This window comes from Emydura macquarii, unplaced genomic scaffold (assembly GCF_026122565.2).
Source record: "Emydura macquarii macquarii isolate MOO-44397 ecotype Brisbane River unplaced genomic scaffold, CSIRO-AGI_Emac_v2 contig_318, whole genome shotgun sequence".
Taxonomy (NCBI): Eukaryota; Metazoa; Chordata; order Testudines; family Chelidae; genus Emydura; species Emydura macquarii.
The window spans coordinates 4,885,125-4,912,046 of NW_027130455.1; the positions used below are offsets into that span (position 1 = coordinate 4,885,125).

At 40.1% G+C, this 26,922-nt stretch overlaps 1 protein-coding gene across 4 annotated transcripts in view; it reads right to left on the bottom strand.

Moving 5' to 3' along the window:
- The window catches only part of CNTN5 (contactin 5), a 645,973-nt gene extending 623,915 nt beyond the window's left edge, over window positions 1–22,058 (bottom strand). For 2 of the 4 annotated variants that reach the window (XM_067567926.1, XM_067567939.1), the window contains exons 1-2: window positions 19,237–19,371; window positions 17,756–17,891 (exon numbers count right to left, since the gene is read on the bottom strand). The gene's annotated coding sequence lies outside the window, so the exon portion shown is untranslated. Of the gene's footprint in view, window positions 1–14,657; window positions 14,748–17,755; window positions 17,892–19,236; window positions 19,372–22,009 lie in introns of those variants that run through there. The other 2 variants (XM_067567931.1, XM_067567942.1) reach the window with 2 other exon arrangements.
- Window positions 22,059–26,922: the final 4,864 nt, after the last annotated feature.

A 26,922-nucleotide genomic window follows, 5' to 3' on the forward strand; every position in this document is an offset into this window, starting at 1 on the left:
TTGCAGAGCCACATAGTCTGCAGTGATCTGCTCAAGGTCGTTCTTGGCAGTGTCATTGGTGCCCATGTGGAGAAGTAGGAAGGGATAGTGGTCTGAGGGCTAGATAAGTCTACGCAGTCTCTCCGTCACATCCTGAATCCTAGCTCCAGGCAAGCAGCACACTTCTCTAGTTTCCCGTTCCGGATGGCAGATGGATGACTCTGTCCCCCTTAGGAGGGAGTCCCCAACCTCCACCACCCTTCTCTTCATCTTGGGAGTGATGGTCGTGGAATCCCCATCCCTAGGACAATGCATCCCATGCCTTCTGATCCATTCCCTCAGAATGGCCAACTTGAGACAAAGGTACATGGCAGCAAACTCACTAATATGTATGGCTACCACTGCCCACTCCTTGATGGAATCAAAATTGCTCAGCTTGTCATAAGACCTAGGATACTAACAGTCAAAGAAGATTCTCTTTAGCTCAAGTGATAAGGGCATGCAGAGTTGAAGCAAGAGCATGTCTTGGCTGAAGTGCTGATGCCACAGTGACAACTGACCAAGTGTGAGGATGTGCCATTTCCTCAGCAATAAGGGCATAAGAGGGAACCCTACTCTGGAGAGAGTTAGTAGGGGCCAGGTAAGAAGGGCTCTTTGGGAGCAAGCTGCTTCTGCATTGTGTGTATGTGTATCCCCACTATTTCAAACAAGTATTTCTTACAATATTTTAATATTCACGTTAACAGAGTCTATCCTGCAACCACTGCATGTGCAACACTTGCATAGACACTAACAAAGGGAATTTGATGCATGTCACACCTGCAGATCAGGCCCATGCACCAAGTAACACAAAATGCAACTTATGCACAACATGCCTGAAGTTATGGCAGATGGGGGAAACAAACTGACTTTTTTTTAATCTTTGTGAAACTAAAATTTCAAAAACCTATTATTGCATTAATAGCAGCTTTTGCATTAAAAAACCTAAACAGAGAAATCATAAGGGCAGGGCTAGAGTTCTATGTACTCTAATGCATGCACACATCTGTAACATTACACAATGTACTTGGGAAATACATGTGATGTAGTCTGTAACAGAAAAAACATTAATTGTACATTGACAAATATATGTATATTAGATAATCCAAATAGACACTACTGTATGTACAATTATGAATCTAATTACTGAAATAAATGTAGCTACATTTATTCCTATGTGCTCAGTTCCAAGTTTAATGAAAAGGTTAAACACCTGAAACACAGGTTTATAATGGAATCTTTCTTCAATCTTAATCATATCATTATTACTCTAGGCTATAATTACACATTACTCTCCTATTTATGAACAGTGATCTATATGTATAATCATGCTAATGTTGAACTTATTACTGAACATGTGCATATATTGCACACCTTCATATCATCAGCTGGATGATCACATATGATCATTTTTCCTCCTATAAAAATGTGAATATAAATGATAAAAGGTGAGCTGTTTTAGCCTTTCCATTTTTAATTTATCCCATTTCCAATTATGGATTTATCTGGTAAATCAATCTGATAATTCATCCCTTGTCCAGGATTTCAATTAATCTGGTTTGGCCATATTGCACAATTCCTTATTAGGTTTCTTGAGTCATCAATGACGACTTTTAGCTATGATTATCACTGCAATCACCTATGTTGTGGATGTTATTCATTTAAGTGCCAATAAATAGACAATCCATGTCCTATGGTACTTAGCTATAACTTCTGTCCTCACTGTGCAAGGTCTTAATGTTTTTATTTCACAATTGTTTTCCAGTTCTATTATTTTTGCTGCTCTCTCTCTATGGAGCTAAATGCAATTTTTTTGTGCGCCTTGGTATCAGTGTGTCCCTTTCTCATCTCCTGAGGAGTCAAAATATTGCCACAAATACTGTCTTCTCTCTCTTTTTTCCCCCCATTTCATATTTGTCATAGAGTGATAATAGTTTTCAGTTTTCTCAAAATTTCATGCCAAGACGCCAGTACATTTTTCTGCTCTCCAAGACATGCTAGTGTTAATGTTTCACCTTTGATCACAAAAATGAATGAGGATCTTTGCTGTTGCTCCACTACTACTTTCATCTTCAGATAGCTTTTCTTGTCGTTCAGGATTTTCAACATCACACTGACAAATCTCCTTTGTTAAAGGTTTTTCTCTTCAGGTCTCATTAAGAATGGCTTGAGAGACAGGTTGACTTGCAGAGCTGTCCATCTTCTTACACTTTATCTTCATGTACTTTTTTACATCATGTCATTTGTTTGCTTAATCATGTTGCTGTCTCTCTTACTAAATGCTCTGCCAGCATTCTCTTCCTAGGAGAAATAATTATACTCATTTGCCAACATATCACTTTTCAATTATGGTCCTTATAAGGATTCCCCCCGTCCCAAACCATATATTTGGTTTCTTTAGATTGTAATCAAAGAGCCATAGTTTATCCTGGCAATCGTCCTGACAGTCAGCAATATTCTAGGTCCAATCTTATTAATATCTTCGTATTGTAGCACAAATAGCATAAACTTGCTAAAACAGAATAAAGTTGAAATTAATATTAGCCTAGCTACAATGGACCATCCCTACAGGCAAAATTCACTACTGATGTCATTGGAGATTTTGTCTGAGAAAGGAAGGAAGGATCCAAAATTTCCTTTTAGAAATGAGTCAGTTTCTAACATCTGCTAGTTGGAAGATTTTACAGCTCATCTCCTGTCTCATGGCCTGATCCAAAACACTTTGATATCTATAAGAGCCTTTCCATTGACTATAATGGATTTTGAATACAGCCTTTAGTCATTCATCCCAGAGTCTATTTTTAAAGTCTTTTATATTAGGACGCTTAGTGAAGTGGTCTGATATCACCTCTTTTTGCTGTATGTGCCTTTTGAAGTACTGTAAACTACATTTTCCCCAGACTAAGGGGAAAGTAATCACCCCTAGACTATAAATTCAAACTGTCTGTACCTGGTGATGGAAAATTAACTAAACCTATCAGTTCTGGAGTTTTATCTTCCAACACTCAACTCCTGAAATTAGCAAATCTCCTAAAATTGATGAAGTAATAATGTCCCATCACTTTCATGATCTCCGAGTCCTAGCACAGAATCTGGTTGAAAATTTGCAACAACAAATTATTGTGCTCAAACTGGTTTCTCAGGATCACTATATTTTGAAATTTGGAAAGACATCCCACCGAACCCAAGTCAAATATCCGAAAATAGTGTTTAACTCAGCAATACATGGTAATTTCTCTCTTGATTTTGTAAATAGGCATCCTGTAGAGTAATATGCAAATAATCCTTTCAACATTAGAAGTTTACCTATTAGAGCCAAAGGAACTGCTGATATTTGTGCTTTTGTAAATAAAATACTTAAGAGGGACCTTGAAATGGAGTTCAGAAACCATTTATTGAAGCTGATGAAGCCTATCTGATCTTTGCTAAAAGCTCTAGAGTTGATATCGGTAAAGAGGACCTGCAAGAAGATTTGCCTGAAGAGGTATTAGAATGCCCACCATGTTTATTTCTTTAGTAACTGCCTCAGAAGGCTGTTATCTCAAAAGTGAAGCATATCTGTTGTAAAATCAACCCTCCTTATAAGAATACATTTATTTTCTGCCACTGTAAAAACTACAAAACCACGCTCTCGAAGATGCATGTTGATAACAGGACAATTAAGGGAAATTGATATTTTCTTCTTTCTCTACCTCCGTCCCTGCCACAAGTGAAGGATTCAAACTTGTGTAATATTTATTTTCACTACCATGAAGAAAAACACTTATTCAATTCACAGATAAAACAGAATATTTCTTTAGTGGTGAAGACATTTTTCTGTTGCCCTCAATATTCAACATGGTGCTGCAAATCCCCTGGAAGCTTTGCAGCAACAGAATACAATCCTTAGTTTTTCTATTCATGGTTACACTCAAGAACCCTTGACATCAAAAAGTGAAGATTCTAGCATGGGCCATCTCAAAACACTAGCTGAGATTATGATTATGGCATTTCAGTGCTGTATTTTATTTATGAATCATAGACATTTAGGGTTGGAAGGGACCCAAGGAGATCATCTAGTCCAACCCCCTGCTGAAAGCAGGACCAACCATAACGAAACCATCCCAGCCAGGGCTTTGTCAAGCCACACCTTAAAAATTTCTAAAGATGGAGATTCCACCATCTCCCTAGGTAACCATTCCAGTGCTTCACCACCCTCCTAATGAAAAGCTTTTTCCTAATTCCAACCTAGATCTTCCCCACTGCAACTTCAGACCAGTGCTCCTAGTTCTGTCATCTGCTACCTCTGAGAACAGCCTAGCTTCATCCTCCCAGGAAACCCCTTTCAGGTAGTTAAAGGCTGCTATCAAATTCCTCCCCATTCTTCTCTTCTGCAGACTAAACAAGCCTAATTCCCTCAGCTTCTCCTCATAAATCACGTGCTCCAGCCCCTAATCATTTTTGTTGCCCTCTACTGGACTCTCTCCAATTTGTCCACATGCTTTCTGTAGTGGGCAGCCCAAAACTGGACACAGTACTCCAAATGAGGCCTCACCAATGCCGAATAGAGGGGAATAATCACTTCCCTCGATCTGCTGGCAATGCTCCTACTAATGCAGCCCAATATGCCGTTAGCCTTCTTGGCAATAAGTGCACACTGTTAACTCATATCCAGCTTCTTGTTCACTCTAACCCCCAGGTCCTTTTCTGCAGAACTGCTGCTTAGGCAGTCAGTCCCCAGTCTGTAGCACTGCATGGGATTCTTCCATCCTCAGTGAACGGCTCTGCATTCGTCCTTGTTGAACCTCATCAGATTTATTTTGGTCCAATTCTCTAATTTGTCTAAATCACTCTGTAACCTATCCCTGCCCTCCAGTGTATAAACCATTCCCCCCAGTTCTCCTTTCTTCCTTTTCTCAGGTTCCTAAACATAACCATCTCATGGTCACTGCTGCCCAGGTTTCCACCCACTTCTACTTCCCCTACCAATTCTTCCCTGTCTGTGAGCAGCAGGTCAAGAGGAGCACAGTCCCTAGTAGTTTCCTCCAGCACTTGCACCAGCAAGTTGTCTGCAACACTCTCCAAAAACTTCCTGGATTGTCTGTGCTCTGCTGTATTGCTCTCCCAGCAGATACCAGGGTGATTGAAGTCCCCCAAGAGAATGAGGTCCTGTGATCTGGAAACTTTCACTAGTTGTCTGAAGAAAGCCTCATCTACCTCATCCTTCTGGTCTGGTGGTCTATAACAGATGCCCACCACAAATGACATCACCCTTGTTGCTCTCATCTCTAAACTTAACCCAGAGACTCTCAACAGGCTTTTTCTCCAGTTTCGTACTGGAGCTCTAAGTAATCATATTGCTCTCTTACATACAGTGCAACTCCTCCAATGTTTCCCCCCATGCCTGTCCTTCCTAAAATAGTTTATACCCATTCATGACAGTGCTCCAGTTGTGTGAGTTACCCCAGCAAGTCTCCGTTATTTCAGTCACATCATTGTTCCTTGAATGTGCCAGTACTTCCAATTCCTCCTGCTTGTTTTCCAGGCTTCTTGCATTCGTGTACAGGCACATAAGAGAATGGGTTGATAACTTGATTTTTTTTTTTTTCATTTTTTTGGCCAGTGGTACTAGTAAAGTTATTAAAGGAAGTGAGATATATATAAAACAATATGTAAAAAAGTTTTATATTGCATTCCTTTCTTTCACCAATAAGTGAGAGCTTTCAAACAGCATAGTAGGTAACCATATTTGAACATCACTCACAAAGTCCTGCCCCATCCCTGATTCCCAGTGTCCTGCAGTACTCCTTCCTCTGCATCACAGCACCATCTCAAAATCTCGCCCTTTCAAAGCACTAGAGCAGTCCAGTTCACAGAAAGAATGTCACACATCTCGGACTCTGCAATGTCTTGAGGAGAAATTTTATTCTATAAATCGTTTTGATTTGTTAAGTTTCTCACTTTCTGAAAAATGTCCAAATCAGAAACCATGTGCTTTGCTATTGTTTACTTTCATTTTCTCTTCTATATTTTGTCACAGCCTAGAAATCAGTTCTCTCTCTAACCCTAGTAATATTCAATTAGGCAGAGCTGACATCCTAGTTCTCCTTCCAGATGTTGTTTTAATAGATGGGCATCTTTTTGTGATAAACAGTGACAACTAATTTACTTGTTTTTAACATGACTACTGACTCAATTCCATTTCACATTTAAGAATGAGCACATTGTGTGTTAACATCTGAAAAGGGATGATTTTTAAATGAATGCTCAGTTACAATATGTGCAATAAAACAAGACTAGAAAGATGTTTTCTTTTTAGTGCTCTAATACCACCAATCTTGCATTTTCTTGTAGCACATCAGGAAAAACGGTCCCCTTGTTATTAATATTTTATTGAACAAGTTTTAGAAAGAACAAATAGAAACGAGTGTTCAAGATACCTATGGGTACAATTCTGCCCTGCTACAGCCAATTGTTGCCTAGTATTATTTAATATAATTTATTTATGGTTGCATCTACAGTGCACTAGGTGTTTTCCAAACAGAAAGTAAAATGTAATCTGTGCTCTAAGGACCTCATACATTTATATATAAATCATAACTATTCATCAATTTAAAAAAAAAAAAGAAGAGAATTCACAGTATTCACACTACAAACGAAAGCACTGATTACCAAGTCAAAAGACAACACAATTAAAAGTACCTGTTGTGATGATTTGGGGGTTCTGTCTGCACCAATTCTAAACTGTATTGTATTGTATCAGAAAATTACTGTGATGGTAGAATCCATGAGTTAGCAGGGTTGTGTCATGTCTCTGCCAGGCCAGGACAATGGTGAATGATCAGTACTCAATAATGGTCTATTCAAAGTAAATCATAGTGGGACAATGGGTTTGCTCTAGCTGGGAGAAGATACTTGCTTCTCTTGTTGAAGGAAGAGGAGGTTTGAAACCAATGAAAAATTACCATGAGGCAGAAGAAAAGAAGCAAGAGACACCAGCAAGAGTCTATTAAGGGACTCACAGAGGATAACTGGTGGCGAGGATCATTTTGCACCAAATGCTGTAGGTAAGCAATGGCACACAGGACGATGGCTGTCTGCCTAATAGAACACATGTGATCCCCCAACGACTCCCAAGAAAGTTGAGCTAGTGAGGGGCTTTGCATTTGATAGTTTATATAAACTATACTCTCCTTTGCTTTACCTGTTTTAGGATAAAAGAGCATAAAGACGTTAAACTGGGCAAAATGCACGTGTATCAACTGCTTTACAACGGGTGCGTGTCCCAGAGAGAGTTAAACTGTAACCAGAAGCTTCATGTCTTTGAGATGGTGTTTGGGGAACAGGGTATGTTTAAGTACTGGGGAGCCTGAAGGATCACTGCTGTGCCCAGAGTGGCTAGACCCCAGGATATCAGGTTCCAGCACTTTAGGGGTGGGGGAACTGATAGAAGGTTGCACCCTGAGAAGTGCCTACAGACCCCAAGATTGGACTCCATTCAGGATCCAGAAGTTTAGCACACCTTAGAGGATACAGAGCACAGAGGTTTGGACTCCCTTGACAGTAGTCCTAGTGGATAGCTGCAAGGGAGCACTCGCGAGGGTCTGTAATGTGTATATTCTCCCTTTCCCCCTGGAAAGCAAGACAAACCCAGAGGTTCCAGCTCCCTGGGCAGTTCCTCAGCATGAAGGAATCTGATGATTACCTAGACCTGTCATGAGAACTCCTATGCTTTTGACTACCCTGCTCCTGGCTCTCAGGGCAAGGACTATTCCAAGGAGAAAGGGGGATATAGCTAGTTGCCATGGCATCAACCAATTTCCAGCTGCTGGAATGTCCCCTTCAGTCTGTTCTGTTTTACGCTGGAGACCTGGACTGTTCCTGGCCACCCCATGATCAGGAGAGCATAAAGATGACTTTAAATGCCACATTTGCCCTCTCTCTTGCCTGCTGCAGTGGTCAGTTCATCCTGAACAGAGAATCTGGTCCTTTACATCACAGGAAACTGCAGGTGCTCCAAGTATCACTGAAACAAAAAACTAGAGAAGAGACATACTGAATCAGAGTTTAATTGTATGGCTCTGATCCAATTGCTCCTACTTATATGAATAGTCCCTCTGAAGAATGTGAGTAAAGGTTACAGGATCATGTCTTTTAAAAAAAATAATAAAAAGAGAGAATGTGAAAAAGTATGTCTGAGGACCAATCTAACATTTTGGAATTCTTTTTTTTATATACACCTTTGTCAAAGCACCATAAGAGAGCAGACTTTGGCTCCAAGTTCACAGGGAATTGCCATATTCAGTCACACGTCCAAGTTCAATCCAATCCATGTACAAAGAATTCCTATTTTGCCACTTGGCAAAAGATATTGCTTCAGTATGTTTGCAGCTATTTAATTTTCTCAGATTTTGACAATAAGCTTCTGGGTTTCCAGCCTTGAGCACAAATATTTCCAATAATCCAAAATGTTTACTACAGCATTATTTATTTGTGCAGGTGACGTCCATACTTACATAAAATTGACATAAGATGAAAACCACTGAAGGGTCCAGTGATGTGAAACTCTCCCATTCATTTACATTAACTAGCAGGTCTATTGACTTGTAAAATGACTTGAGTCAAATGGTAATGGCAAATCTGATAGAATATTGCATTAGAAGATGCCATTAAAATATTCTGTAATTCAGTCTGCAACTTGTGTCTGTTGGTGTCAAATATTAGATTATAGTGTTAACAATGGACACATGAACATACAATACACACTTCCTTAGTGAAGTGATAAAATACCCTTACAGGTCATGTTACAGTGACAGCTGTTATCTTTGTCCTATAACGACTTGAACTAAGCTAGGGGGAAAACAAAAACAACCCCAATACCCAACTCACTCTTATAAGCTGTAATAGACTGACGGATAATTGTCCCAATATTATCAAGAAGATGCTCTTCACCTACTACAGTGATCATTTGTCCCCACTCAAGCTACTAAGAAGGGAGTTGGGCTGTGAGTTAAGAGTGGTTCGGTGGGTACCTATGGGCTGTTCTTACGTACTATTTTGTGTTAAAAATGTGCAGTATAAGCATTCACAGCACAGGATGGGAACATTTGGATTATTAATACTACTACTTGTTGTTGTTAGCTGCATGTGTGTTCTTCCAGGGTGAATGCTGTCCCAGCTCAGCACAGCTAGCTGATACAGTGAACCACGATTGGTCTTACTGGGTAATCCAGAGATTCGTTTCAGTAATGAAGGCACCAAGCCAGGTTTATTGCTGACGAAGCACAGTAAGAAGCGCCCTCTACATGCTACATATATACTTAATACATGTATGCCTGTGACAATGGACCAGCTCAGTAAATGGCGGGACTTTCTGTTCCTCACTCAGCCAGACAAAGACCCTCTCTTTGAGATGCTCTTTTATACACTGAAACAAACACATTTCATATTGCCTCTCTGACGTGCATCGTTCCCACCTTCTGATATGGCAAGATACCACCCTTTGCATTGTACAGAATGGTTCAATTAAAACATTTCTATCATATTGTTATCTTGACCTTGGAGGGGACAGTATGTCCTTGTTATCTTTGAGGAGTGAGCTTGTACCATTCCTGGAATCAGGTGTTCTGTGCCTAGCATTTTTTTAGGAACATGTATTTCTGCAATACCAGCTGTTTTTGTGATTTCTGACTTCTGCTAACTTTGCTTCATAATAACAGGGCTTAACTATTGTCTTAGCTCAGGCCACAGGCTCAGGCCCTGGCCCGTCATACTATGACTTTTGTCTTAGATTCTCACTTTTAATACACTACTATTTTACAAATACAAATATATAAAAATAATTAAATAATTCCTCCCTGTTGCCAAGGCCATTTCTCCAATTTATAGTTTAGGGGGGAAAAAATATCTTCTATAAATTAATAAAATAATTTATTTAGACCCTGATCCTCTTAATACATGCATACTTAATTCAATGCAACTGAACAATCCCAATTAAGTTACACACATAAACGTTTGCAGGACTGGGGCCTTAAGCATGGCTGCAAAAATCTTCAAAAATCAGGGCTAGAAATATCCCAGGAAGAGAGTTTGTTGCACATTTGAATTGAACAACAATTAGAGATAGTCACAAAGCAGGCTCAAATAGAATTATTTAATCAAAGATTATTGATGAGAGATTAATACAGCAAGAAAAGATATATTACCACTCTTCGTGAAAGGTAAAGAGCTGGTCTCTGTGGATATGTCTACACTGCAATTAAAAACCTGCAACTGGCATATGCCAGCTGACTCTGGCTCATGGAGCTCAGGCTAACGGGCTGTTTACTTTCAGTGTAGAAAGTCAGTCTAGGACTGCAGCTCAAGATCTGGGACCTCAGACTCTAACTTGAGCCCAAATGCCTCCACCGCAATTAAACAGCCATTTGCCCAAGCTCTGCAAGACTGAGACAGCTGGCACAGGCCAGCCATGGGTGTCTAATTGCAGCATAAATATACCTTGTTTCTCTCTCCTTTGTAACTTGTGGGATGCTGGCAGTCTGAACTCCCAACCCGCTGTCCTTGGATAGGGTGTTAGATAATTTTTTTGAGTAAAAATATTTTCCCCATGATTAATTTTACCATGGGCACTTGGGACAGAAGAATCCCATTCACTGCTACAGACTGGGGACTGACTGGCTAGGCAGCAGTTCTGCAGAAGAGGACCTGGGGGATAGAGTGGACAAGAAGCTGGATATCAGTCAACAGTGTGCCCTTATTACCAAGATGACAAAATGGCATATTGCGCTGCATTAGTAGGAGCATTGCCAGCAGATCGAGGGAGTGATTATTCCCCTCTATTTGGCACTAGGGAGGCCTCATCTGGAGTATTGTGTCCAGCTTTGGGCCCCCCACTACAGACAGATATAGACAAATTGGAGAGCGTCCAAAGGAGGGCAACAAAATTGATTAGGGGGCTGGAGCACATGACTAATGAGGAGAGGCTGAGGGAACTGGGCTTGTTAAGTCTGCAGAAGAGGGGGGGCCTGGGATTTGATAGCAGCCTTTAACTACCTGAAAGGGTTCCAGGGAGAATGAAGCTAGGCTGTTCTCAGAGGTGGCAAATGACAGAACAAGGAGCAATGGTCTGAAGTTGCAGTGGGGGAGGTCTAGGTTGGATATTAGGAAAATTTCTCTCTGGGAGGGTGGTGAAGCACTGGAATGGGTTACCTAGGGAGGTGGTGAAATCTCCATTCTTAGAGGTTTTTAAGATGCAGCTTGACAAAGCCATGCCTGGGATGATTTAGTTGGGTTTGGTCCTGTTTTGAGCAGGGGGTTGGACTAGATACCTCCTGATGTCCCTTCCAACCCTAATCTTCTATGATTCTATTACAAGTAATTACAAGAAGTAATTGTCACTGTTCACACTTTCTCACCTCCTAATCAATGGTTGTGAATAGGCCTCAACTACTCTAACTGAATGGACTTTGCTCATACCTAGCTTCCCCATTGTTGCTCCTTACCCTTAGATATATATATTCCTCCTCTCAGATTTCTATTCCTTACATCTGATGAAGTGGATTACAGCCCACGAAAGCTTATGCCTGCAGAAATTAAATGTGTTAGTCTTTAAAGTGCTACAGGACTCTCGTTTTTTATGATTCTATGTGTTCTGTTTTCCTAATTCATGATGAAATTTCTTCTATGTCCTCAGTTTACCTGATTGATGAGCAAAATGGAATATCTAAGCCAGTCATTATTACTAAAAGTTGCAACTAACAGTTCTTAATGAGTTAAAAACATCTTTCAATGGGTCATTATTCATCCATTACAGAAGCCATCTGCAACAAAAAGTATCCCTCATCAATTCCCCAGTAGCCCTTATCAATCACTTATTTTATTTCTAACATACTTCTGCAGACACTTCTCATTATTTGAGGGACCTTTCCCCTGGACACTTGGATTCCAACAAACCTGGAGATGCTGAGGATAATTAGATACAGCCCAACACCCAATCACAAGAAATTCCTGAATACAGGTCACTCACGGGTTAAGAGCCTACTCTAGACCATAGAATACAGGCATGCTCTTGGTAACATTGTGAAGATTCTGGAAGAATAGTTAATATGGTAATTAATTTAATATAGAAAGAAAAAAAAAAAAAAGAAAAAAAGACTAAAATGGTTAATATTCACAAACATGATAGATTTCCGGTCTTTGTCTTTCTAGGCAGGCTAGAAACACCATGGCAACAGCTCCTCCCTTATGGGATTCTGGCACTCATATTTCTGCTTCCAGCCATTATCAGGCATGTGCAGCAGAGCACAAGATATAAAAAGAAAAGTTATACACATTTTAAAACATCGAACATCTTTTAGTCCAGGTTCTGTTCACAATTTGGTACAGGTTGTGCCAATTTTTAAGTATGATGGGGTTTTCTATAGCATCCATCCTCTTAGGATGAGATTTTTCAGAAGTGCTCAGTGTTGCCCAACTCTGCTCTCCCTGAAATCAATGGGACTATCTAAAGGCTCGCTGTTGCTAGGCCCTGAGCACCCTCTATTCTCCTATTGTCAGTGGGAATTGAGGATTCTTGCAGGACTGAGCCACAGGGGTTTTTTATTGACCCAAGCATGGCCTGGCACATTTCTAGTATGAAGTTAATGATCCTGACATTTTGCTGGTGTGTGGACCTCTCTACTAGAAATACAGTTTGAACAGAAAGTCTATAATGTTCATAAATACTTTTATGATGAATTTCAGTCTGACTAGATTTCATGAAAAATATGGAAATCCCCAAGTGCCCAAAATAATCTCTTATTTTAGGGTTTTATACTGCATGTGTCTCAAAATAGGAACACTACCACAACAATCTCAAGGACACTGTGAAGGATGTGTCTTAAAAGGTTAAGATGACTCTACATTCTCCACACTCAGGGAGCTGGCAAGCAATGTGACGGGTGGAAAAGGCACCCTCAAGGGGTGGTGTTGCACACATGGTTCCAATTGGTTCTCATCCTTTTGAGCAATGGGACTGATCTTCAGATATGACTGAGAAATGCAACGCATAAGTCAAGCAGGTATGTGTGGGCACACATGCACAAAAGTGGCATGAAGTTCACCTTTGCACTCTTCCATCCCCATGTCTCCTGTGTGGAGTCCCAATCCCCAGGCATAAAATTACACTGGTAGCAAACAGCTCCAACTTGCCAAAACCATATAGTTGGGGATCAGCAGAGTGTAAGGAGAAGCAAGCCATACCCATTTTTCTCCAGTTACTTCTCTTTTATGGGAGAAGGGTTAATATGCTTTATGCTACTGTAGGAAGATTCCTACTTAGATAGGGGTTACCCTCTTCCCAGGGCAAAATACGATGGTTTATGGCCAGAACCTTGAGCACAAAGTTGCTGCAGCACAATACGTCTAATGGATAAATTATTAGAAATGGATATTCAAGGCTAGCTCTTGAAATGCTCACATAAAACAATGACAGATTATTTTACTTGTGTGCAATATTTTATTGGTTTGGTTATAGCAGTTACAGAAGCTTTTTTTCTCTTTTCTTTTTAAACTCATAGCTATGAGTGGGTAGAACTTCTGGAACCTACCCAGATAGGTCACCATGAGCTAGATAATGTGCCAATCTGTTATCATTTGCTCTGTTGGAAAGGTTATGATGACACTAGAAAGAATTAAATGACCTGGAAAACTCAGTCCATGGAAAAGTCTATTGTACTCATCTCTGATATTTTCACCTCTACGCATCACTAGAATGGTGGAACAACATGATTTGCAGTGGTGAAAAATAAAAGAAAAGTCATTTTTCAGTTTTCCTTTTATCCAGAACAAACCATTTAAGGTTCGCTAATCTTCCTCACAGAAAACGTCTCGTTCTCTGAAGATTCTTCCATTCATTCAATATATTAATCTTGGGAAAAAATCATCACGTTTGGAAGAAAGTGAAGAGTTCTATTTAAATGGCTAGCAAACTGTGTTTCTATTCCTGTCCTTCAGTGTTATGACTATCAGTATTTCAGGCTGTCTAAAATAGTAACATACAGTAAAACCCACTACACATCTGAGTTTAGAAACTGGTTTTTGCTAAATATTGCAATTATTTTCCCTTGAAGTATGAAAGGAAGAGCAGTTTCAAAACGAGGGCAGCAGCTAATACAGATGAAGACAGTTAAAAAGAACTGACATACAATATTCTCAAATATACCTAGATGGTCACTGAAGCCTTTTTTGTGGGTTTTTATTTATTTATTTTTACACACACATAATAGTTTTGCTATTTTGTATGAGCAATTGGATTGACATGAAGGGACAGAGTCTCTGGTGTGCCCCAGCTACTCTGATTCACTGTCTGTAGATAGCACCTGTGTATGTGGCAGATGCAGCTTGAAGAGGAGTCCCTAGCATGGTAGAATCCTCATGGGAGTAAAACCACAGCAGCAGGTCTGAAGTCAAGCACCTGGGTCCCCAATATACATGGCAGGGGGAAAGGAAGCATGGCAAGAGCATCCTTATGCCTCAGTGATCCCTGGCTGAAGTCATCACATGACCTTCAGAGGCCATGGGTAGGCAGTATAAAGAAGAACAGCCGTGAGTCAATACAGAGCAAATGAGGATCAGAGAGTCAAAAAGGTGGCTAAAAGCCTCTTTACAGACCCGCTCCTTACCTTTGCCAAGCACACTCAAGATCTAGCCTGAAAATCTGCCAAGATGTTGTAGGAGCTGATTTTTGATAGCCGAGAGCCCAGTAATATGATTGAACCACTGCCTGCAACTGGAATACCAATTGTTATGCTTATTGCTGAAAGCAGCTAAAAGACGACCTTTCTCAAAGATTAGCAAAACTAACAGACCAGGAGGGGACGGTGAGGTGAATGACCTCAATAAGTAAACATGAGGCTCGGTCCTCCAGATGTAAGTTGTTTTTCCCAAGTATTCAGTTTTGCAAGACGGAAAGTCTGGCAATAGTTAACTATTGCTATATAGCTGGTTGGAAAGCTCCCCCTCCCCGCAGCCTAACTGATAGAAAATTGTCTACCTGGCAAGCTGGAATGCTCCACCCTTAATTTAGCTTCTGCTCAGCAGTTTTTTTGATGAACAAGCAATGTAATACTAACAAATTAGATATAAAAAGGAGGAACAAATCTGAGCTCACAGGACACCTCTCCAAGTTCCCCTGAAAATGGAAATCCAGCCACTGAACATCTACGGTTATCCACTCGAGCCCTCCTCGAGACCCTGGGTAAATATGAATCTGAGTGTGATATGGGGTGCTACTAACCTGTCGCAAATATGTGTAAGTGCTGGAGACTAAATAAAGAAGAAGCTCTGAGTGAAAGCACTATTGTCTGCCTGCCTGCATCAACTATCTATTGGATGGGCAGCCGTGTCCCCATTGATTTATTTCCCGACACTGCCTTGTGAAGAGTAGAGTTACCAAGAGCTTTAGATTCAGCAAAACCCCAAGTAGCAATGTAATCTTCCCTCACACTAGTGAAAGCAGAATCAATATGATTTTTCTCTTACTAGCAAAAAACACACACATTAAGTGGCAAATTGGAAATTTATGTTTCATCCTCAGTAGAACCAGGAGACAGAGCTAAGACCAAATTCTGCTTCATCACATGTGACCAAAGTGTGAAGTCAAGGGGGTACTTGGGTGTCAGGATAGAATCTGGCCTCTATTGTCTGATATTACTATTACATAAGAAATGAGGCATAGTGGTGCAAACCCAAAATACTGTAGCTAGAGTTGGGCAACCAAAACCACAGAATCCAAACACACACCTAATTATGAAGCTGGTCAGATCCAGATACTCATCCATGTAGTTTGTATCTTTATAATGGACAGAAATCCTGGATCCAAACAAACACTCTTGTACTTTAAAGGAAGTTTAGCTCCAGACAAACTACATGGCTTAGATCTCTCTCTAAATGTCTGGACGCAGTGAATTAAAATCACTGCACAATATTATTGGTGAGCAGCAGTTGTTTTTTTTCCATTTCATTTTTTGTGTTGGTATCAAACTCCTCTTACTAGCTATAGTATATTGCACTTTACATGAATATTTAAGAACAGGAGAGAGCTTTTCACTTTGTAGATCAGGGAATCCTGCCATGTGCATAAATCCATACAAAACATAGTGATGCTGGCAACTCTCCAGCAATATAAATTTGTTATGAGAGGGCTAAGCTAGTGATGGCTGCACCAGTTACCATCAAAATGTCTGCTTCCCAGGATCTCAGGCTGGCACTCCTTTTAATATATAGATCATCCTTCAATAAATCCCCTCCTGAGAGTAGGGCTAGTACGCAGAACGCAGCTTCAAGTTAAACTGTCAGTCTTGCAAATGAAAGCTTTTAGTGGTTGAAACAACAGACCAAGCACAAGAAAGAGAATGAAATTGTGTAATATTTAAAGTGACAGTGTGAATCTACTCTTGTTGGGTTCATCAGTTCTAATCCAGTTATGTCTGTTTGGAGTGCACCATCTGTCTCATTTATTTCAATAGCTTTCTATTCTTCCAATAGAATTCTCAATTAGTTGGGTAGGCAGGTAAAACATCTGACATTACAACAGTGAACTATGCACTTTCAAATCTGTTTGCACAGGCACATGTTACACTTTAACAAGCTTCTTATTCCCAATCTGGAACTATGGTTTATTAATAGGTCAGCATAAAGGTTGTTCTCAAAAATTAATTAGAGGCATTTGAACTACATGAACATAATTCATTCAACTGGTAAATGATAAAGTACACAGTTAACAGGTAACCATAGACATTTACTCCTTCATTCCATTTCCATCTGCTGATGCTTCCTCAATAAATGCAATTTGGATATCCATCATCCATTCGGATAATGAACATCAGATCCAAAAATCTCTTATCTACAGCTGTTGTACTGCATTACATTAGGCTGCGAGCAAGCACCGTGCATTTGTCCTGTTCATTAATCCAATATAGCATATTACTTGAACACTTATGAAAAACTACCTGAATTCAATTTCAATGTTGAAGAGCTTTGCTTCTGTATATATTAAACACACAAATATACAATGCTGGTATATAATATATGAAAAAGTTAGCTTCAATTGCCCACTGGAACCATTTGTTTAGGTGAAATATAACAACTTATATGGACCTGAACATTTCTCTGTGGGCAAGTCAAGAACTGAATCCAAACTTTGCAACTGATTCCCATCATATCAATAATATGAATGAAAACTCCAGGCCCAACCACATTCAAAGTCTTGGGAAGTGTAGAAGCCAATATGAACTTGGTATCTCAGGGTTGTCTCTAATAGTCTTCAGTAACTGTATTTAATAATCAGTTGCTATTTAACATGTAATTGCAGTAAATACATTTGAACAGATAGCTATTCATTGAACAGCTAGATATAGGTTACAATGACTAAAAACATAATCAATATATTTCCAATAAATAGATGGTATTAATTTCTATCTACCAACTAACTATTCCTACCATACCAAGTCTAAACCTGCTATAGGATACACTCCCAATGTTCCCAATAAGAACACTGGATAAGAATATTTTAATGCATATTTCCCTGGCAGGAGTAATCAACTTATTAAGTCTAAATTTACCTCATTTAACTTAATTGTTCTAGGTATTGCTCCCTCCTTTCATGGGATTTCTGATGGCAATAGTCTCTGTGATTGGCTTTAGTTTTGCAAGTATATGAATGTTTGGGCTCAGAACACTAACACATTTGAAATAAACTTGGTTTAAATATCCACCATACCTGAATTCTGCTACCAGCTGTGTGGATAGCTTCCTTCAAAATGGAAATGGTCTCAGCAGATAGTCCTTGTATGAGTGAAAAGCGGTAAAGACAAGACGTTGAGCTGAGTCAAAATATTAGAGTCCTTTCAAGTAATCTGTTGAACAGAAAAAAAAAAAAAAAGGAAAAAAAAGTATATTGTTATATTCAGAGCTTTCAGTCATTTAATCCCTCTTGGCATATGGAGACTGTCAGCTTTGTTATTTGACTTTCCACAGTGACATTATTTCTGATATGTTGTGAGAGACAGCTGCTATAGTTACCTATATGAACTAAGGTATCTCCTTCCTTGTTTCACAATGTGTACATTGTCACACTAATGTGACAGTGCTTTTTTTTTTTTTTTTTTTGAATACCAGTAAAAGAGAAATGCTGTTTCTTTAAATGAGAAACCAAGGAGGAGTCTTCCTCCTCTTTTTATATAACAGGGGTGGGACTAGGATTGGGAAAAACATGTGTTCATACTAAATCACCTCCTATGATAACATTGCCTCAAGCCATTGAATCAGACTACCTGTAACAGGAGAAGTAACAAATTAATGTGAATTCTACTCTTGGGGCATTAGGATCTAGGGGATGTCTCCCCTCTCCATTGCCACATGTAGGCTTGGGGGTGAGGAGAGGGGAAATGCAGAGACAAATCAGCAGGAACAGAAGCAGCCAGAACAGGGAAGTTTTTTACATTTGGACAATCCAATGAAAACTGTAGAATGTTCTGACTTTCTCTCCCCTCTGTTAATGGGCCATTTGATCTAGTCTTCCACCTCCCTGAGTCTCGTCACCTCAGATTCACTTTACAGCTGCCTCACCTTACACTCTTCTCCCGTCCTCTACCCTCACGCTGCTTCCCTTAATTTTTCTTTGCATTTAGCTCCAGCCCACCTAGCTAACCCCACTCCAAAAAATGGAACTAACATAACTTTTCCAACATCACTCTGCTTATGTGTTATGTTCCTGCCCCCCTCCCATGTCTGTCTTGTCTATTCAGGGCAGGAAGCATCTATTATTGCATTTGTACACTGCCTAGCACACTCCAGCCCCACATTTAATTGGCCCAAAAGGCCCTGCCATAATCATGTTTAATAATAATCAGAAATTATGTAGTTGATATTTCAGTGTATTCTTCTAGAACTGTATTCTCCTCTTCTTTTCATACAGCAGCTTTGGCCTTTTCTGGTGACCCCTTGCAGAGAATACATAAAGTACAACAGATGCTAATTATTTTGGATTCAAAAGCCTGGTTTAGGATACCCTACTCAGACCACCTACACTTGGGACTTCATATAAGCTACAGGGCTAGCTTGCTGGCCCAGGAAGAATCCAGACCACATCAAAGAGTGTCAGATCCTTAGCTCAAGACACAAGAAACTTAAGCAAAATACCACAGTAAAAAAGTTCCTCTGACTCACATAGGCTACAGCTCCCAAAAATATTTCCCTTACCTCTCTCAGCCCTTGCCTTGACCCAGGTACTCCCACAGGAAGCTTGATACTCCTTGCAGTTTTCATTCTCCAGATCAGCTATGTAAGAGCCTTCTAGTAGCTAGGGTTTTTCATCTGTTCTGAGACCTACTATAGCAAGCTATTTACTCCTTCATTTAGCTGAGCACTTGCTGACTTTTTTAAGGACCAGCTTCAGGCTATCATCTGACCCTGAGCTGCACAGCTTTAGCTTTGAGGTGCATGATTAGTTACAGGTGGAACTGGACCCAGCTCCACTTAAAGGCGGTATTTGTTTGTAGGGAGGACGATATACTATTATCAACACAGACACAGAAAACCCTTGTTGGAATAGTGACAAATTACTTATCTACCTTGAAAAGCAGAAAACTGCTTAATGTAATTTTTTTATCTTGTACCCATATACATACATTCCAATCTTGTTTCATTTTTAGTAAGTGCCTTTTGTTTACTAATAAGCCACAAACTTAGTTTCAAAAATAAATTTTTGTTGAATATTAAAATAAATAAATTAAATAAAAACTTGCAAACATAAAAGAATAACCTTCAGCTATGACCTGATTGTCACCATCATTGGACACATTAATGGAAGAAGCTCACAATTGGTAAAAATAGTTGTCAGCGGATAGAAACATCTGCTGATCACTGAAGTCTGCAGAAGGTGTCCTGTGCAGTAGGGCGTGGTAATTAGAATGAAACAATAAATCATGCTCTTCACTTTTACAGCCCATTTAATTCAAGGATCTCAAACCATTTTACAAACATTCATTAATAAAACCTCACAACAGCTCAGCTGCAGACTCCACACTTTCCTCCTTCCCCTTTCCACAAGACTACTGTGGTTGTGGAGAGAACAGGGAATTGAGAGGGGAAGAAGGTGGAGGAGCCAGAGACAGACTATACAACAAGACTCTGAGGAGAGACTCTTGCTTTGCACTGCTGTGTAGTCCCTCATGACAGCATGCAAGCCGGTGATCCATGTTGCAAGGGCTCCTCACTTGTGGCTTCACGGGGCGAAGTTGGTCACCGTGCTCAGTGACAGTTAATTCAGCCTCAGGTCACAACCTGTGATTTCTCTCTGGCACAGCCTGAGAAGTAACTGTTTCTACCCCAAACACAAACATTTCTACTCCTGACACTTTTTCTTCACTACCCTGTGAATGCATGCCTATTTGATAAAGTGCGAATGGAAGCCTCAAGGAGGTTGGGGGAAGAGAAACTCTCTTAGCCACTTTACACACCTCCATAGAAATCTATTAGTATTTTCTCAGTGGATTTACTCCTCTCCCCATTGTGCACCAGGAGGGAAAATATTGGTTGTGGTGAGATAATTCTCAATGCCTTTGAACTTGGGTTTCCTACAATGGAGATTGCTCTAGCCACTGGGCTATGGGAATTTCTCAGTCTTGCCTCTTCAAGCTGTTCCACTGTGTGTAAATAATTAAATAGTCATTGGGCCAGAGAGAGTGAGAATGACTCTACAGAGTGGTAGTTAGGGCACTCACCTAGAACATGGGAGACCTAAGTTCATATCCATGTGCCAATGATTAATTATTTATACTCAGTAGAGCAGCTTCAACAGGAGAGATTGGGAATACCTTCCCCTCAAACATTCCATAGTCAAATGGTTAGGCCACCTTTTTACAAAGTAGGAGACTCCAGTTCAAATTCTTTCTCCACATTAGGTAAGGGAGATGGGTTGAATTGAACTCAGATATCCCATATCCTAGGTGAATACCCTAACCAGTGGGCTAAAGCTTAACAGGGAGCCTCCATTACCATTTTCTGAATCTAGCCTTATAAAATGCCTGGCAACAAACTATTTCCAGTCAAATGAAGTATTTTGTTAGGCTCAAAATGGAGCTTTTAATTCAACAAAATGTTTCAGAATTTTCAAATCTGATTTTATTTTTGGTTTTTCAGACCTGCCAGTGAACTGAAAAAAATCAATTATTTTCACAGGTCTAGGTATACTTGATTAAAATATTTAATCATCCTATCTACTGAAATCAAAATTCTAAAAAAAAAAAAAAAAGTAGTAATCTTTGAGGAAAGTCTAGGATTGTAAGTAAAGCTCATGGCAAACATAAACATGCTGCTAAATTCAATATCTACTGAAATGTTAAACAAGTTTTCTTAATAAATGCCTAGTAAAATAATCAGCAGGTAAGGGAGGGTATTTTGATCCAAAAAACATGTTCAGCTTTGAATAAGGGGTGTTTTGATAGCAAAGGGCCCAAGCCACTATGTTTGGATCTGGATTCACTATTCCCCAAAGTTTGGATCCTGAGGTTTAGATTCCTGGGTTTGGTTTAGAGCCACTTTTATCCTCAAGACAGCCTCTTAACCAGTAACTGAAAAAATATAAGGACAGAAACTTATAGATGGTAAGTATATTAAACTCTAATCAAGGTTCTGAATGTGCTCTCAGCATGCTGGGACATAAATTCTGTGTCAAGGCTCTCTGAACATTGTCACATGGGTGCTGCATTCAGTAACAGACTGTTAATTTTGTGGTAGTCTAAGTGGAAAACAAGCCATAGAGAGCAGTTATCATTGAATTTGATATTACTATGAACAACACAATCAGAACTGGAATAGTTAATTCAATAAACTCCTGTGGTTTTAGCTTTTTTTTTCCTCTCTCCCTCTCCATATACCACAGATGTGCAGCAAACTGGAAATTTCACAAGTCAGGTGCTGTAGTCGGGCTGCCAAATTTAGAGTCAGTGTGCTGCAGAAGCAATATTTCTACCTCTCTTCCTAGGATGCTTGTAGGATGGGGCAAAGGATTCTAACACCCCATCTGTCCAAACACACTTCCTAATGGTTGGTGAATTGCCCCTCTCCTCCTTCAGCATGGTTTGCTAAGAGCAGGAGGAGGAGAAGGAGGCCTCCTTTAATTTATCCTTTCCTTTAGCCATGTGCTCCAATAATAATACTAATTATTAATTAATAATAATAGCTGCTAGAGAGCACTTTTGACCAGTAGATCTCAAAGCACTTTACAGAGGAAGTCAGTACCATTATCCCTATTTATACACATACACAAACTGAGCAACACAGAGAGGGGAAGTGACTTGCCCAAGGTCACCCAGAAGGCCAATAGCAGAACTGATTTTATGAGCCTCTCCGTCAACCTGCATGACCTAGTGACTATGCTGGAGTTTGGTAGAGCAAGGGGGCAGATTTTGGCAGAGCAAAATTCTGCAGTGGGAGCTAATTCCCAGGATTATCTTGGCATCTGAAGACACGCAGATTTGGATGTTAATATATTGAGAATAAATTCTAATTACATTTAATTTAATTTCATAAATAAGCAGCAATGGTGGAATCTTAGTCACATGATGTGGAGATGGTTACAGGTGGTGTGTGTTTTAGTTTCTGTTGTCTGCTTCTCTGGGGTCAGCACTGTAGTCTCTGGGTAACAAGCAACATAACACTGTATGCCTGGTTTGGGATTCCAATCCTCTAAATCACAAGCTAACAAACACAACCTTGTTACTACCATTAGTCACATGTTTTTCTGTGCATTCTGTTTCTTGTCAGAATCTTATCTCCCCTAAGCCCGCTGTCAGGGAATCTGTCTCAATCTCTTACACAATAAAAAAGGGAGGGGGAAATCATGAGAGAGACAGTTGGCTAGAGCTGCTTACAGATTTCACTCCCACTGGATCTTCAAACTGTGTGACAGGGATGTGCTGCTGCACCTTTCTACTGAGAGAGCTGCTACTCCCGCCACCTTTGCTGCTGCTGTCAGTAAAATAACACCTCCTGAAAACCAGTGTGGTGTCATTGCTGGTTGCCAAAAGCTAGTAATCATCTTGTGACAAACTCCTCTGAGCTAGGCTCCTGTTACATCTGCTTCCCTGGATTCAACTTAATTGAGGCAAGTACTTGTTTTCAAGTCAAATTAATGGAATGTGGGTTTTTTGTTTTGTTTTTTAAGACACAGATGAGTTTTCACAGACGTGTGTCACTTTGTGTCACTAGAAAAGTTAGAGTTGTGACTAATGTCGTTTTTTGGATTCATCAGGTACCAAATAGTATGGATCTGTATCCATTGGAAACTGAATGTGCATCCTGTTTACCCGGAGGTCTGGAGACTAGCCACAATCTAATGAACTGAGGCTAAATGCTAGTTCAGCTGTGCTGGCACTGCCCAATTTTACTTACGTTAATGTTTCCAGAGTGCACAGCTCAATAACAATGTAGTAAATGTCTACTGTGCATTCCAGTTGAGACTCTCCAAGTGCTTTACAAATATTAATGAATTAAGCCTGTCACGGAGGTAAATGCTATTTCCATTTTACACTTGGGGACACTGAAGAACAGTGATTCTGGCCAGCAGTGGAATTCCTCAGTTTTTGGGTGTCCAATATGAAACATTTAATACCAGCCTGATTTTCAAAGGTGTTGAGCTGCACTGTTCCCATTAATTTTGCCATCCTGTATGTTCTATACCTCTGAAAATAAAACCCTGCAGTAGGAGCCAAAATTAAGACACCCAAAGTTAGACCTCGCCTTTGAAAATGTGAGTCTAACTGATTTCCCAAAGCCAGGCAGTGAATAACTGTCATAAACGGTAGTAGAACTCAGGCCTCCTCCTCCTGTTCCCTGTGCTAGACCATGCTGATTCTGGAAGAAACCACAACCCTCTCTGACATAGTTAGGCTGACATAACCCCCACCATAGGCACAGATATGCACCTTCTGATTTATGCACACTCCATTCATGGCCCCGCAAAGTCAAAGGACCTCCTCATCAACCTCCTCCTTGCTTTTGCCCAAGGTGGCCATCTATAACACCAGGAAGAGGATGCTGGGTGAGGGAGTGCTCTGCAACTGTGAGGCCTATTTCTGTTCCTCCGTCCGATCACATATCTGGGCAGAGTTCCTGTAGGCTGCGCCCGCTGACTCCTTAGCTACTTTTGAGGAGCAGTGGGCACTGTCCAGGGTTCTTCAGATTCCCTCCATTTAGCTCTCTGATCTTCACGACTGTTCCTCTTTTTTCATTCGTTGTCTCACATAATCAGTTGAGTCCCAGGCTCAGTAGCTCCTCCTCTTAGGCTGGGGGAGGGGCTTTTAGCTGTGGGTGGGCTTGCCCCTGCCCACGTCCCAGAACCCAAATAGTAGACACAGCTTTGTCAATGGAAGAGTGCTTCTAGTGAGGTACCTAACATTGTTTAGGGAGACGATATTCCAACACGGACAGAAAAAACTCCCTGTGTCAGTGCAGGCTGTGTCTACAATATGGTGCTGTGCCTCAGAAGGCACCGTTTCACCAGCTAAAGAAGATGGGATCTATTAACATTGCAAGCAAAACACAAGGTCTATTCCCCATCCTTCATACAACTGTTTAATGAGCAACTACAAAAAAAGAGATGTAGAAATAAGAACCCCAGGATACACAACCCCTATTACTAAGAGAGGCCCTAAGGACAATGTGTAACCACAGTATCTTATCATCAGAAATGAGGATACTGAGATCCAGAATCACAATCACTGCCGAGTGACAAATGTTGCATTTATAAATAGTGTCCATTGTGCTTCTGCTATTCTACGCAGAGCAATCTCCCACCAAGCAGCTGGACAGGAACAGTAAATTTAACAGTGAACAGACATCTAGATGCCCTGGTATGGAGCACATTAAATACAGATAGGTTAAATCAGATAGTGCCCAGGCACAGTATACATAGGGTTTAAGGATGATCAGTATAGTACAGTCCTTTCTCTTTGTTTGTGAGACAAGGACTGGGGTGGAAGATATGAGCTTAGAATGTTCTAAAATCCTTTGCTGAATGTATTAGTTTCCCTACACTTGTGTTGTAATTGTGATGGAACAAAATTCCACTATGGAGGAGATCCAAGTTGCAAAGCTATTAAAGGATTAATACAAAATACATTCTATTAAAAACCTTCCTGGTAACTACATATGCATGTGCATGCACACACATTGCCAAATGGAAATATTGATCTGGAGAACCCCATCTCTAATATGCATATTGTAGTTTTAATTTCTTTTGAGCTTGATCTACAGTAAGCAGAGACCAGGCTAGTCTTACCTTAAAGGAGTATCTTTTTTTGCCTGGCCTAAGTTTCCTCTGGGACCAGCACAAGCCATAAGTACTTTCTGGTACACTCCATTTTGGACCATATTTGAGGATTGTGAGTATTGCTATTTACATTCTCAGACAGCACCATCTAGCTTCCCTCCAAGGACCAAAAAACTGCCAATTATTCATATGTTTCTGGTTTGTGTTTTGTTTTAAGATGTAAGGTAGAAAATGAAAGAAAAATACATTAGAAAGAGAGAAGGAAGGCAAGAAACAGTGTGGAAAAATGGAGGTGGCTGATTGGGAAAACCAAATGGAGTGGAACCAAGGTACCAGAAAGTTAGTCTCCTACCTTGAAGAGAGCAGTTCAAGTTACAACTTTAAGATGGTTAGATATCTAATCAGGCAAGGCTTTTTTTTTAGGAGCTTTCTGACATGTCAAACTGGGCCTTATCATGGGAAGACTATGTTACCTGAATTTTATCCCTGGAACTTCAATCAAATTAAAGCCACTTTTTTTAGGTTAAATTAAAGCCCTCTATTCTTCATACTTACAACTCACGTTCAGTTTCTTTTTTCTCTTTCTCTACTCAGTGCTTTCCTAAGTCTACAACCCCCTCTCCCATGATACAATTGGAGCATGGCAATAGTTAATACTGTTGCTCCTCTGCTGAGCAGTAGCAGATGTCTGAAGCTGTCCAAGTTGGCTTCCCAACGGAGGAGAAATCAGCAATGTACCATCCAGGTATATGTTAAATGTAACTTGCTTTATTTACATATACACCACTCCTGAAACAGAGGCAGTCACAAACAGCATGCAAGTAATCCCTTTCAGGAATCTCAGACCAACACCAGTGTCCAGTTCCCTAGGCAGCAACTCTGCTTCGTGAATTGACTCTAGCAAAAAATGAAGGCAGAGGGCAAACTCTCCTGCTGCTTTCATAACTCCTTCTACACCGAACCTTACATAACAAAACAAGTGCACACTGTATCTCTTCCCAAGACTAAACATTTGCTCACACGCTAAGACAATGAATTTGGAAGATTATGGGTAACAGCACCACATGGTGACATCTGCCATAATAATACTATTAATATATTGACAATTATGAACTAGATTATATTCAGATTATTTATTTAGTAATTTATAGTGCTTCTATCATCATATCAGTGCACATCCATAAGAACAACAAATAGCTAGCACTAAATCTTTCCCCTACCTTCAAATAAACGTCAGTGTCTTCATGCCCTAAGCAAAAGCAAGATTAAACCGATGTATCTTGTACCATGTCCTGTAAATCACCAAACTCTGATCCCAAGAAGTCAGACATTCCAGAGCAAAAGGACCTCCTCCAAAAACACTCTGCTGCCCTCCCCAGTAATTCAACCCTGAGGACAGCTTGAGTATCCTCAAAAAACACAACTGCTAGGCAGTTTCTGGAAATAGCTGCTTCCCAGTCCATTCAGGTTAATACTTGTCATTGTTAATTAAGTAAATTCTTTACAAACAAACAAAAAAAGACACACAGTCTGTACTACATGCTAACACTGCTTTTGGATTTTAGAATTCAATGATAATGGACTGAAATCTAAATAAAAGTCTGTCTGGGAAC